Genomic DNA, 11,503 nt, shown 5'->3' with positions numbered 1-11,503 from the left:
AATCCGCCTTGCAATGCCGAAGACAATCTGAACGCCGAATATATCATCATTGAAGACTAGTTCAGGGGCTACTATGGGAGTCCTGGACTAGGGGGTCCTCGGGCGTCCGGCCTATTGGATATGGGCCGGACTGATGGGCCGTCAAGATACAAGACCGAAGATTATCTCTCGTGTCCGGTATGGACTCCTGTATGCGTGGATGGCAAGTGTAGGTGTCCGGGTGTATTATTCCTTTCTGTAAAACCGACTGTGTACAACCCTAAGCCCCTCCGGTGTCTTTATAAACCGGAGGGTAGATCGAAGGCAGGATCACAACATTGCTAGGCTAGCTAATCTAGGGTTAGCCGAATCGATCTCGAGGTAGATCAACTCTTGTAACCTTTATACCCTCGAATATAATCAAACAGGAGTAGGGTTTTACCTCCATTAAGAGGGCCCGAACCTGGGTAAACATTGTGTCCTTTCTTCATAGTTACCATTGATCCTTAGATGTGCAGCTTGGACCCCCCTACCCGAGATCTGCCGGTTTTGACACCGACAGACACCACTATCCAAAAGGTAGTAGATGGTGTGTTGATGATGAACTCCTTACTCTTGTGCTTCAAATGATAGTCTCCCCAACACTCAACTCTCTCTCACAGATTTGGATATGGTGGAAAGATTATTTGAGTGGAAAGCAACTTGGGGAAGGTTAGAAATCAAGATTCTTGGTAGGATTGGTATATCTTGATCTCAACACATGAGTAGGTGGTTCTCTCTCAAAAAATGTATGCTGGAAGTGTAGGCACGTTCTAATGGCTCTCTCACATATGGAGAAGGGGGTGGAGGGGTATATATAGCCTACACACAAAATCCAACCGTTACACACATTTGACCCAACTAGGTTAGACCGAATAGAAGAACTCGATGAGACCCATTTAGTTCAAAATGTGAACGTTAGGAATCTCGGTGGGACCGAGTGGAACAACTCGGTGCGTCCGATGTGCTAGGGCTTAGGGCAAACATCAAACCAGTGGCACCGATTGCATCAACTCGGTGAGACCGAAGTGAAGCAATAAGGCAACAGAGCGAATGCCAAGCCAACTCAGTGAGACCGACCGCTATTTCGATGAGACCGAAATAATTGCAACAGGCAACAAAGAATTGACAGCGCAATCTCGGTGAGACTAAGATCCGTATCGGTGTGACCGAACTATTAGGGTTTCTGGTAGTGGCTATGTCATATGAACTCAGTGGCTCCGGATAGGATGAATCGGTGGGGCTGAGTTGGAGTTTAGGGTTTTGACATATTTGGAATGAGAAAGTGGTTGAGAGGTTTGGAGCAATATCACTAAGCATTTGAGCAAGCAAGCCATTAAGCAACACATCATCCCCTTTTAATAGTACTGCTTTTCGATGGACTCAATGTGATATTGGATTGCTAAAAATGAAATGAAGAGTCTTGATCTTTTGCCAATATGTGTCCTTAGCATTTTGAGGGGTCCACATCTCTAGTCCATGCCATGCCATTCATTGAACTTTCTAAAATATTAAACTTGAATGGATATTAGTTCAATGAGCTATATGTTATTATGAATTACCAAAATCACCCAAGGATTAGTTGCACTTTCATACGCACAGCTTGTGGCCGCACTCCAGTTCCGCCACGGCCTAGAACTTGACGATGGCCCGTTCTGCCTCGTCCTTTGAGACGAGCAGTAACATGTAGCATCGTCCGCCCCAGTTTTGCTGACATGATCGGCCGACAAAGGTCGCCAAGGACCAGCTCCACGGGCCTTTTCTCCCTAAACTGTGCCTTTTGCGGAATGGTAGGCAGCGCTGCTTCCCGATGAGGCACCCTCACAAAACTCATCCATGTCCGCGATGTGCGGTAGGCCACAAACAAAACCTCCGCTCGCCATCCTTCGTAGCCCATTGAAGTGTAGGTGCCCGAGCCCGAGCTGTACATGGCCCATGGCAAGGCTCACTGGATAAATAGGGCAAAATGAAAGCTTGTACAAGCGATTCGGTGCACATGTTACCTTTTGACTAGGAGACGACTGCGCTGATCGCGTGCAGTGAGCACTCCATGGCGAATGGCGATGTCGTACCAGTTCTCGCCTAGTTGGCCAAGACTGACGACACTACTCTTGAGCGTAGGGACGAAGAAGACATCTGTGAACGTCTGTTGGTCTTCCTCATCCATGGCCAAGACAACGGTATCGGGGTCGTGGATCTTGACAACCAATCCATCCGCGAATTGCACCTTGCATGAGATTGATCGGTCCAGTTCGGCGTATGCATCAGTCGATCCGGTCATGTGGTTCGTTGCGCCGGTGTCAAGGAACCAGACCTCACCGCCACATCTGTAGCCATCATGTGTGGGCGTGATCACCGCCTTATCCTTGTTGAGGGAGATGTGGCCACCCGTGAGATCCGATGGTCGGACCAAGCTTGGGGCCGGACTGAGCTAGGGTCGCGACCGCCAACCCCTCCTGGACGGACTCACGCAGGCCATCGTCAGGCTGGGTCCCTCATCCTCCTCCACCTGGACAAAATTTGTCGCGGCCGCCTCATTACGCTACTTTTGTGGCACTCACGGCCCGATTGCCCTTCTTACCGCAATACCAACACCTTTCCTGATCGCCCTCGCTGCGGGGACCACGTGTTGCCTACCCTATCGCTTGGGCTGGCAAAGCTTTCGCCTGCAGTTGTCGCCGGCACCACGACCATAGCTACCAACCGAGGTAGGACAAATTTGGTGTTTTGACCCTTTTTGTGAAAATTGAGCCAAATCTGACCCTGGTTCAAAAAAAAATCAAGATCTGACCTATTGCTGAGGTCGATGGCGGTAGAGTATAACTACCTTGACGGTAGGATTGCACGCCCTATCATAAAAAAGTTCTAAGTATCAATACAGTGTTTGTATCCACCTACCGCCGGGCGCCTCGGCAGTAGGGTTGCACATGCTACCGTCGGCCAGTTTGGCGGTAGGGCTGCACTTTCGCTGGCGTGGATAAGTTGCCTACCGCCAGAGGCCTCGGCCGTAGGAAAAGGATCAGATCCCGATTTTTTTTAAATCTGAGTCAGCTCGACGCAAAAGGGTCAAAACACCAAATTTGCCCACCGCTTCCCTAGTCACCGTTGCCGCATGGGTGCCTCTTCCTCGGCTCCCACTCCTGAGTGAGAAGCAGGCGTCCGCCGCTGGCGCTCTCCCGGCCGTCGTCCAGGCGGTCCTTGCGAGATATATGTTAAAATGTATGGAATCATCATACACTGCAACTGATATGTTATAAAAAAGAATACAACTGATATATGAGCGTGAAAGTGAGAAAAATGCAACTGATATATACCGTGTTTCAAGATCCAACTAGCAAAGAAAGTGCAGTGTGAAATATCGATGCAGTAAAACAAGGCAAATGAAGTATGGCAAATGAAGTATATACAAGAAATGCACTGTAAATTCCAATCGAGTAACAGAACATTGCAGCATCTCTCGACTTCTCTTAAAGCATCATCCTGCCACCGCTAGTTTTAAACATTTGTAATATTCACCATGCTACAGTTTACATCGAGTTACACCGGTCCAGCAGCGTTTAGTTATAAAACAAATGTACACCAGACAGACTTGATATCTAAGGCTCTTGGCTCGGAAGGGCTACCAGCGCCGCTTGCAAAAGAGAAACCAGTTTCAACCTTAGACTGGACATTGTGCGGCTAATAGACAGCTCGTCTTCACCAAAAGAAGCGTCGCTCTCTCCCACCTGCTGCTGAGCCTGAGCCTGAGCGACCTGACCTTCCAGGTAGCGCCGTAAGCCGGGCTCGACGACATCCATCAGACCAAGGGATGCGGGGGTGTGCATCCATCTCGAGACGATGAACCCGGCCAACAGATACTGCCCTTTGAGCACCAGCTCTCAGATATGAAGCACGGGAGCAGCACCTTACCGAACAGCAGAGACTTCTGATTCATCTTAGATTCAGCTTCCCAGTGTGCGCAGAGATCGCCCTGGAACGACCTCGCGAGATGTCCGACGAGGTGGCATGTGTGAGAGAAGAGTTTCGAGTACCCCTCTTCTCCAGCCATCTTCTGCAGGACTCCGGATGAGAGGACCAACGCCAGCAGCTCGTGGTCGTTGGCATTCGATGAGGTGGACGCAGTTCCTTCCCTGATTTTCGCCTCGACCGTCTGCAGGCACTGCAGCTGTGGAGCTTCGTATGGGAGCAGCAGCATGATTTTGAGAGCCATGAAGCAGTTCGGTGCTGCGGAAAGGAGTTCAAGCAAGCGGTGTGCTTCTTCGTCCTCTAGCAACCTGCTATGCTTTGAGGATGCTCGATCTAGAAGCTCAATGATCTTCTGGAGCTCGCCGAGCCCAGCAAGCTTTCTGATGATCTCCATCCAACAACTGTGGAGAGGATGGACAGATAATGACGACGCACCATCTTGCTTTTGCGCTGGATTCTCCAACTCTTCTGGTAGGGCCTCCCAGCCATCATCCCATCCATCACTCCAGTCGCTTGCTTCTTTTGGCGAATCCTGAGGCTGAACATATTCTTCTTTTGGTGAAGAGAACAGTTGCTCCCACTCTTCTAGCACTGCTTCCAGAACAGTAACACTCTCAACAGAAGAAGCACGTTCCGACAAATGTAAGAAGCAAGATACTGCAGAGTGAAGACTCGACAAGTTTTCGGGCGTGATACTAGTATCTGGCAGAACTGCAGTGACCATCTGATTAGATCTGAGTGCCACCAGACTCGCTGTGATGCTGCAAGAGGGAGTACTGCCCTCATCAGCTAAGGAATCACTTGTTCCAGGCTCATACCATGATTCCCATGGCTCAACCTGGGAAACAATCTCATTTGGAAGGCTTTTGAGGTTTCTTCCCGTAATACACTGCATCAGCTGCAGCGCATAGACACGTAGTTGGCTACCTAGCTGCATGTTCTCAGAAAAGGCTATCAACTTTCCCCAGACACCAGATCGGATCATTTCAAGAGAGTCAGCATGCTCCCCTACTGACTGGCTCAATGAAGACAGTAACTTATGAAGCAATGCCTGAGAATCACAAGAGCCTTCGATCAGATTGGACAAACAGCCATCTGTAGAAGCACCATAAAGCTCTAAGAGATCCAAAGGATTCCTCGAGTCTGCATTTACACTTTCCAAATTTTCCTGTCCTCCATGGTACACTTCAACTACAGTTTTGAAACCACATCCAGAAAGAACCATAGCTCGGCAAAAGTGTGATGTGTCCATTATCATTTCACTGTTAAAGCCAACTTGTACAAACATAGAGATGGCATCCCAACCTTGGTGCACTGTTATCTCATTATTTATTAACAGCTGTCTGAAGGTACTCATGCAGTGAGTTAACCGGTTCGAATCCAAGTAGCCTGTCCTTTCATATGAGCTAGCATCAGTTGACTGCTTTGGTATGTCGTCAACTAGTTTAATCCAAAGCGTTAACAGCATACAGAGAGGTTCCTTCCATGAAGGTTCCTGTGGTTGGCTTCTTGCTAAGTTGCAAGGGAAACATAGTGTGTAATACCTTCCAATAATGTATGAAATATCTGTGGCAGGAAGAGTTTGGATATACTCCTTGCAACTATCATAGTTCAACTCAATTTCACAAACTGCTAGTAACTTCTCACAATCTGTGCTGTTTGACCGTGCTTCATTGCGGCCTTCTAAAGATGCCAACATGCCAAGAACATAATGCTTGTAAACACCTTGGCGTGATACAAGACCCTTGGCCTGTAAATCAACATACATACTCACAAGAGCTTGGACCATATCAGCTAGAGCACTGACGGTTGAGGCATGGATATTCTTGCATACTTCTTCATTGAAGTGGTCAAAGTTCAGATTATCCAGGCCAGCAATGTTTTTTGTAGTTTAAGCCATCAATGAAACATGTTCAAGCTTCAAGCTGAAAGGATGACAAAGATGTTCAGGCTAGAGCACTGACTTTCTTGCATTCTTCCTCGAGGACCTTGTAATACTGAAATGGCTCAAGCTTATGTGTATGAACATGTTCTTGGTATGTCAATTATATCTTACTAGTCCTCTTAAGATACGAATGACATGCTGAAAGGATGCCAAAGATGTAGGAGAGGCGTTGCTTATTATACCCATCGATCTCTGGGTAGACATCTGAATATATCATAGCAATCACCCCCTTAGCTGATTTGACAATATCCTCCCGGAATTCAGCAATTTCATTCAGAATATCATCGTTATCCCAATATTCAGAGACGAGAGCACAGCCCAGAAATCGTAAAAGCACCTAAATTAATCAAGAGATAATATAGATATCAGATATGAGAAGCTTACATCACAAGGAAACTAAAACATAAGATGTTTCTGCATAGATTGCAGCCCTGCTGGGAGAGAGAGAGAGAGAGATACCTCTGTTCGCTGCAAGCCATAGTTCTCAGCTATCTTTACTGCTTCCTTTATTATATGTTTTCTCTCCAGCTTTACGGAGTCAACAAAGGAGAAAACAACCTTTTTGATATAGTTAGCATCGCCAGATAAGAATCGAGACGTGTCAATATCAGGCAGTACATTTTTCAGCATTCTTGCTTGATCAGCCATTCGTTTCTCCTCTTCTAATTTTGATTTCCACTCTCCCCAGTAAGTGGCATGTGCCATATCAATCTGGTCTAAATCATCTGATCAAAGTAAAAGTAAAGAAAAGTGAAAATCATATAAATGAATGGCATCTCATGAAAAAGGAAGACAGAATATTGGACTAGACAAGTATTCAGAAAATAAACTGAGGCAGTGATTCAGCTATTGTCTTGATATACTGTTGTCTTTAGTGCACCTACCTGAATCTATCGAGGTAAACTTCTCATGGAATTTTTGAAGCAAGAGATTTCTCCTCTGTTCAGGAGTAGAACATTCTTTCTTCAAACTGTTGAGGGAGCTATATGTCATTCCTACATTCATTATGCTACTAATCTCTTGATAACATTCTCGTTTTTTGAGCTCTTCCTCTATTATTTTCACTCCGTTGAAAGGGTCCATGAGATTCAGAAGAATTGAACAGGAAAGAACATAATCATCTTCATCAACGGGAGGCTCCATTACAGACTTTGCAAGAAACATGATTAGATCATCACTGGGAGCAAAACTATTTACACCTAGCCAATATATGATGCTATTTATTGCCTCCGTTTTTGTTGAAAATCGATATCTCCTGATGGGATGATTTGTCTCCGAAGAATGTTTTTTACCATCATGTATCTCATCATTAGACAACTTCAAAAGCCATGGCAATTCCAGTGCAGAGAAGGACAATAGTTTCCTATTTTCTGCAAAAGCAGATTCCCGACTATGTGTATCATCATTTGTGAAGTCCATGCAAACCTTTGATAGCATTTCTTTAGCAATCGCCACATGATCATGCTCTCTATCATGGCTAACGCCTTCTCTCAGGTCAAGTATATCTTGCACACTTTGCACAGGAAGAGGTGTATATGTAGAGCCATCAAAAAGAAATTGGGAGGGTTTGTTCCTGTTGATACCATTAATTGTTCAAATTTATCATGGACATCAAGTTCCTTCCAAGCATTCAATAGTTCCCCTACAGATTCTTCATCACAATGGCTAAGGGAGAAGCCCAATAGCTTTTCGCGGGTACTTGTATCCAAATTGTCAAGCTGAGGACCTCTTGCAATTGCAGCACATAAATCCCAGACTTCACCATGACCCTTTTTAGTCAAATTTAGACAGAGATCAAAGGCTAGCTGGAGGTCACCATTTACCACTGCTTCTCTAGCAATAGCCTCCTCAACAGCAGCTATTTCTTCTTCACTTCTTAATCCTAGTAGTTTAGCAACATCAATAATCTCTTCAAAATGAAGATATGCCCCTGTTTGACTCGTAATCACCATACGGATGATCTCCATAGGATCCTTTACCTGTCTGAACTAAACAGGGAGGATAGTCACCCCTAGACAAGGAAGTCTGACAGTTAGAGCATCAATTATATCAGTTTCCACTTGAACATTTTTGCTATTTGGTAACAGATTTAGGCATTCCCTAGCCTTCCAAATCTGAAAATGATTGTGCAATCCAAGTTAGTGTTAATCAGTGACGACATACCGGTTTGTATTTGCATAAAATACAATTTGGTGACATGAACTTACTTCGTTGCAGGACAATGTTGAAGCTGAGAAGAAATACTCCCTTGCAGCTTGGATAACGAGATTTTCAGCTTTTTCTGTGGACAAAGAAACTGCACTAGTACCTCCAAGATAGTTCCTGGCTAGTGAAAATTTACCAGCTTTTAGAAGCCCTCTAATGAATTCAGCGAGCATATATTCTGAATCAAGAAAAGGAAATGCCTTCTCTTGGAAGAGCTTCAAATCACGCCACATGTTAGCCCACTCATTGTCCGACCGAACAGGTTGACGTCTGCCAAATTTTGACAGGATCAGCCGTATAAGTTGTTTTACATTCTTCTCGTCTAAGTGTGCAGCAAGGAAGAAATGTGTTGGCTTTGGTACCTGCCAAAGTAGGACATGTTTTAAAACAAATAATGATGTAGCCAGTTAATCACATCCAGGCATCCTACCACTCGAAACTATTAATAACAAGTAAACCCCAATACAAAAAGGAAAGTTTACTGAGAGATCAAAGCGCGTGCCTATGTGAAAATAAATATATGAAGGAACCCAAGGAGATTTAGTGCAATGTCATAGTTGATTTAAGCAGCAAACTTTCTTTGAAGAGATACAGCACCTGGTAATAAGCAAAGAGCCTCCCTACTTCTACGTGACCTCAGCAACTTTTAGCATCTTCTCTCGCATATCAAGGGATTTTATGTTATCAAATTGGTAGGCTGTTGAATCACTGCAATAAGAATCCCCTGAATCACTTAGACGAGACAAGATATCAGCACACACTTGCTGCATTTCATCACAGGAAACCACACAAGTGCCAAGAGCTTGCTTAGCATCTTTCAAACTGAAATCTTCCTCACTAGCCAATAAAGATTTCTCTCTCTTTGTCTTATGGAGTAACTTTGACAAAATTGATGACATGGTATTCCACTGGTTAGTTGCAGAGCATACATAAATGCAGCAAATAGCAGTTTCTACCATCTCATTAAGATCCTTGAAGAGCCCACAAATTGGTGACTCCCCACAGCCGTTTTCAATAACAGACAAGCAAATGGACAGCTCATTTGCAGTAGCAACCTCTTTCATCCATCTAGTCAGGTAGGATTCTTCTTGTTTGTCAGCATTACTTGACGAGATCAAGTGCAATCTCTTATTCATAAAGGGGATAGCCATATCGTCTAGTCGCTGAACGACAGTATCATCTTTGGCTCCTTTCAGAATGATTTTAAACTTTTGATAGTCAGGTAAATCTTCCCAGGTTGCAAGGTTCATTATTAACTCATTCGACTCATCAGAATATACAACTTGGTAGAGGTATTTCATATCATCAAAGAATGGCTGCAGCTCCACTATCCCCTTTTGACATGCAAGCTCTATCATGGCAAGACAATTTTCCAGCTGTCCACTTAGGCAGTCAATGTCCCTAGCTCTACTCCTGTACCACTCCGAAAGTTCAGCGGCAGATGGCCATAAGAAACCAGTTGAGTGCTTCAAAAGTATTTCTGTTTTGACCTCTCCCCTCTTGTCCAATTGACCAGGAGAAGTGTTTATATATGCTGCCATCTGTTTGCATTCAACCCAATCACCATCTCTTAATATTACAACACTAGGAGGATATTTCCCAGGAAGCAACTGACTATAAGTCTGTACAGCAATAGTTTCTGGAATTGCAGACAGAACACGTAAAATGTCAGAAGAGATAGTATACGGATGGCGCTTCATGAGAAGATTAAGAGCTCCGATTTTGCCACTTTCAGCTAGAGCAATAGCAGTATCAACAAGGGGCGTCAAACGGAACTTGCTATATTCGCCAGCTGAGAACCTAAAATAGAAAGAACAACACATTTAGCTACAAGAAGTCCGTAACTCCCCTGTGCAATCAACTTGTGAAGTGTCTTTCCATGAGAGCTAACGCTAATGTGCATTGAAGTTGGAAATTGACATTCTGAAGTGGAAAAAAATCATCGACCTCTAAGAGTACATATGTTTAAGTCACCAGCTAGACTGGAAAATTCACAAGGCATTCACTTGAAGTGTTGACTACCCCTTATTTTCCCTTTTACTTCATATTAAACAAACCAAGATCCAGCTTGGCATTACTTTGGGCTCATTTGGGAATTGCAAAAGGTGGCACAGGCGTAATTGATTTGCTTGAGGAATAAAGCAGTATTCAAAAGTATCTATAGTCCGTTTTAAGACACTGCATTGAGACTCAAAACGGCTAATGCATGTATGATGGAAAAAGTTAAATCGATTATATTTGTAAACTTTTGCAGGATCAATATGGCTCAACAGCTGGAGCATAGTTGCAAACACTTCCAATGTGAACTGACTGCATTTATTATGCAAAGAGAAACCTTCCCATATTAATTCCCAAGAATGTCTCCAGCAAGTCGTTGTACCACAATAAACGAAGCCTGATGATACGACTGTCCCATGCTGAGCCATCACCACTATTATCCGGCTCCAAAAACTTGTAACAGTCTGTCATGCGAAAGCCAAAAGAAAATAGGGCTTTCAAAGCTGCTTCTGTAGGTCCAACTTTATTCACACATTCTGACAATACAAATGCTTGGTCTTTGATGTTCACCAAGTATGACTGTATATCATGAATATCTCCAGCAGAGTGCAACCAGCATGCTTTAAGCACGTCATCCTTATCTAGATTATACTGGGAGGCAAAATCCAAAGCCTCTTTTTGTTGATTCTTCCTGATGAGAACGGAGTACATCTCCAGTACTGTAACTTTGGAGAATGATACTAGACTCCAAAATATTTTATCCATCTCCGTGTGTTGATGATCCCCAGGAACACTATCCATTTGTCTGCTAGATTGCAAAACAAATGCATATCCTTCGATAGCCTTTGCCTTTTCCAACAGTGGTGTAGATAAAACAAGGTCACCTTTTGAAACTACCATTTCCTCAGCAATGCTGTACATGCTAATCCTACCATCTTCCTTTACTATCATGAGAATATTATCTGTCCACCAACTGATGTCCTTCACACCAATCAAGTGTGTTCCAGCGCCACTCCCGTGAGGATGAAGCGAAACAGAGCGCATATTACCATTGAGTACAAAGATGTCGACAGAACCATTCAAATCCAATGTAGCAATACGCCTGCCCTGAGGTGAGATTCTGACTTTTGGAAGCGGGGCCAAAGTTTTTCTATCTGTAGGAGGTGAAAACACTCCTTCCAACGGCGCACTTTGGAATGTAAGACTAAGTTCCAGATATTCATCGAAGTGCAATACATATAGAAAATATGCTCCTAAAACGCAACAGAGAATAAAGTTAGAAACAAGGGTACCCTTTCCTAAAAACAACTGCAACAGTAGCGGAATCTATGGCCTTCTGAAAGAAGTTCTTTACTAATTCTTCAAAGTCGG

General features: G+C 44.2%; 1 pseudogene; it reads right to left on the bottom strand.

Moving 5' to 3' along the window:
- Positions 1-3,420: 3,420 nt before the first annotated feature.
- The window catches only part of LOC119322693, an 11,221-nt pseudogene continuing 3,138 nt past the window's right edge, over positions 3,421-11,503 (bottom strand).

This window comes from Triticum dicoccoides, chromosome 6B (assembly GCF_002162155.2).
Source record: "Triticum dicoccoides isolate Atlit2015 ecotype Zavitan chromosome 6B, WEW_v2.0, whole genome shotgun sequence".
Classification (NCBI taxonomy): domain Eukaryota; kingdom Viridiplantae; phylum Streptophyta; class Magnoliopsida; order Poales; family Poaceae; genus Triticum; species Triticum dicoccoides.
The sequence above is the reverse complement of the archived record's forward strand: the minus strand, read 5'-3'. Positions and strand labels throughout refer to the sequence as shown.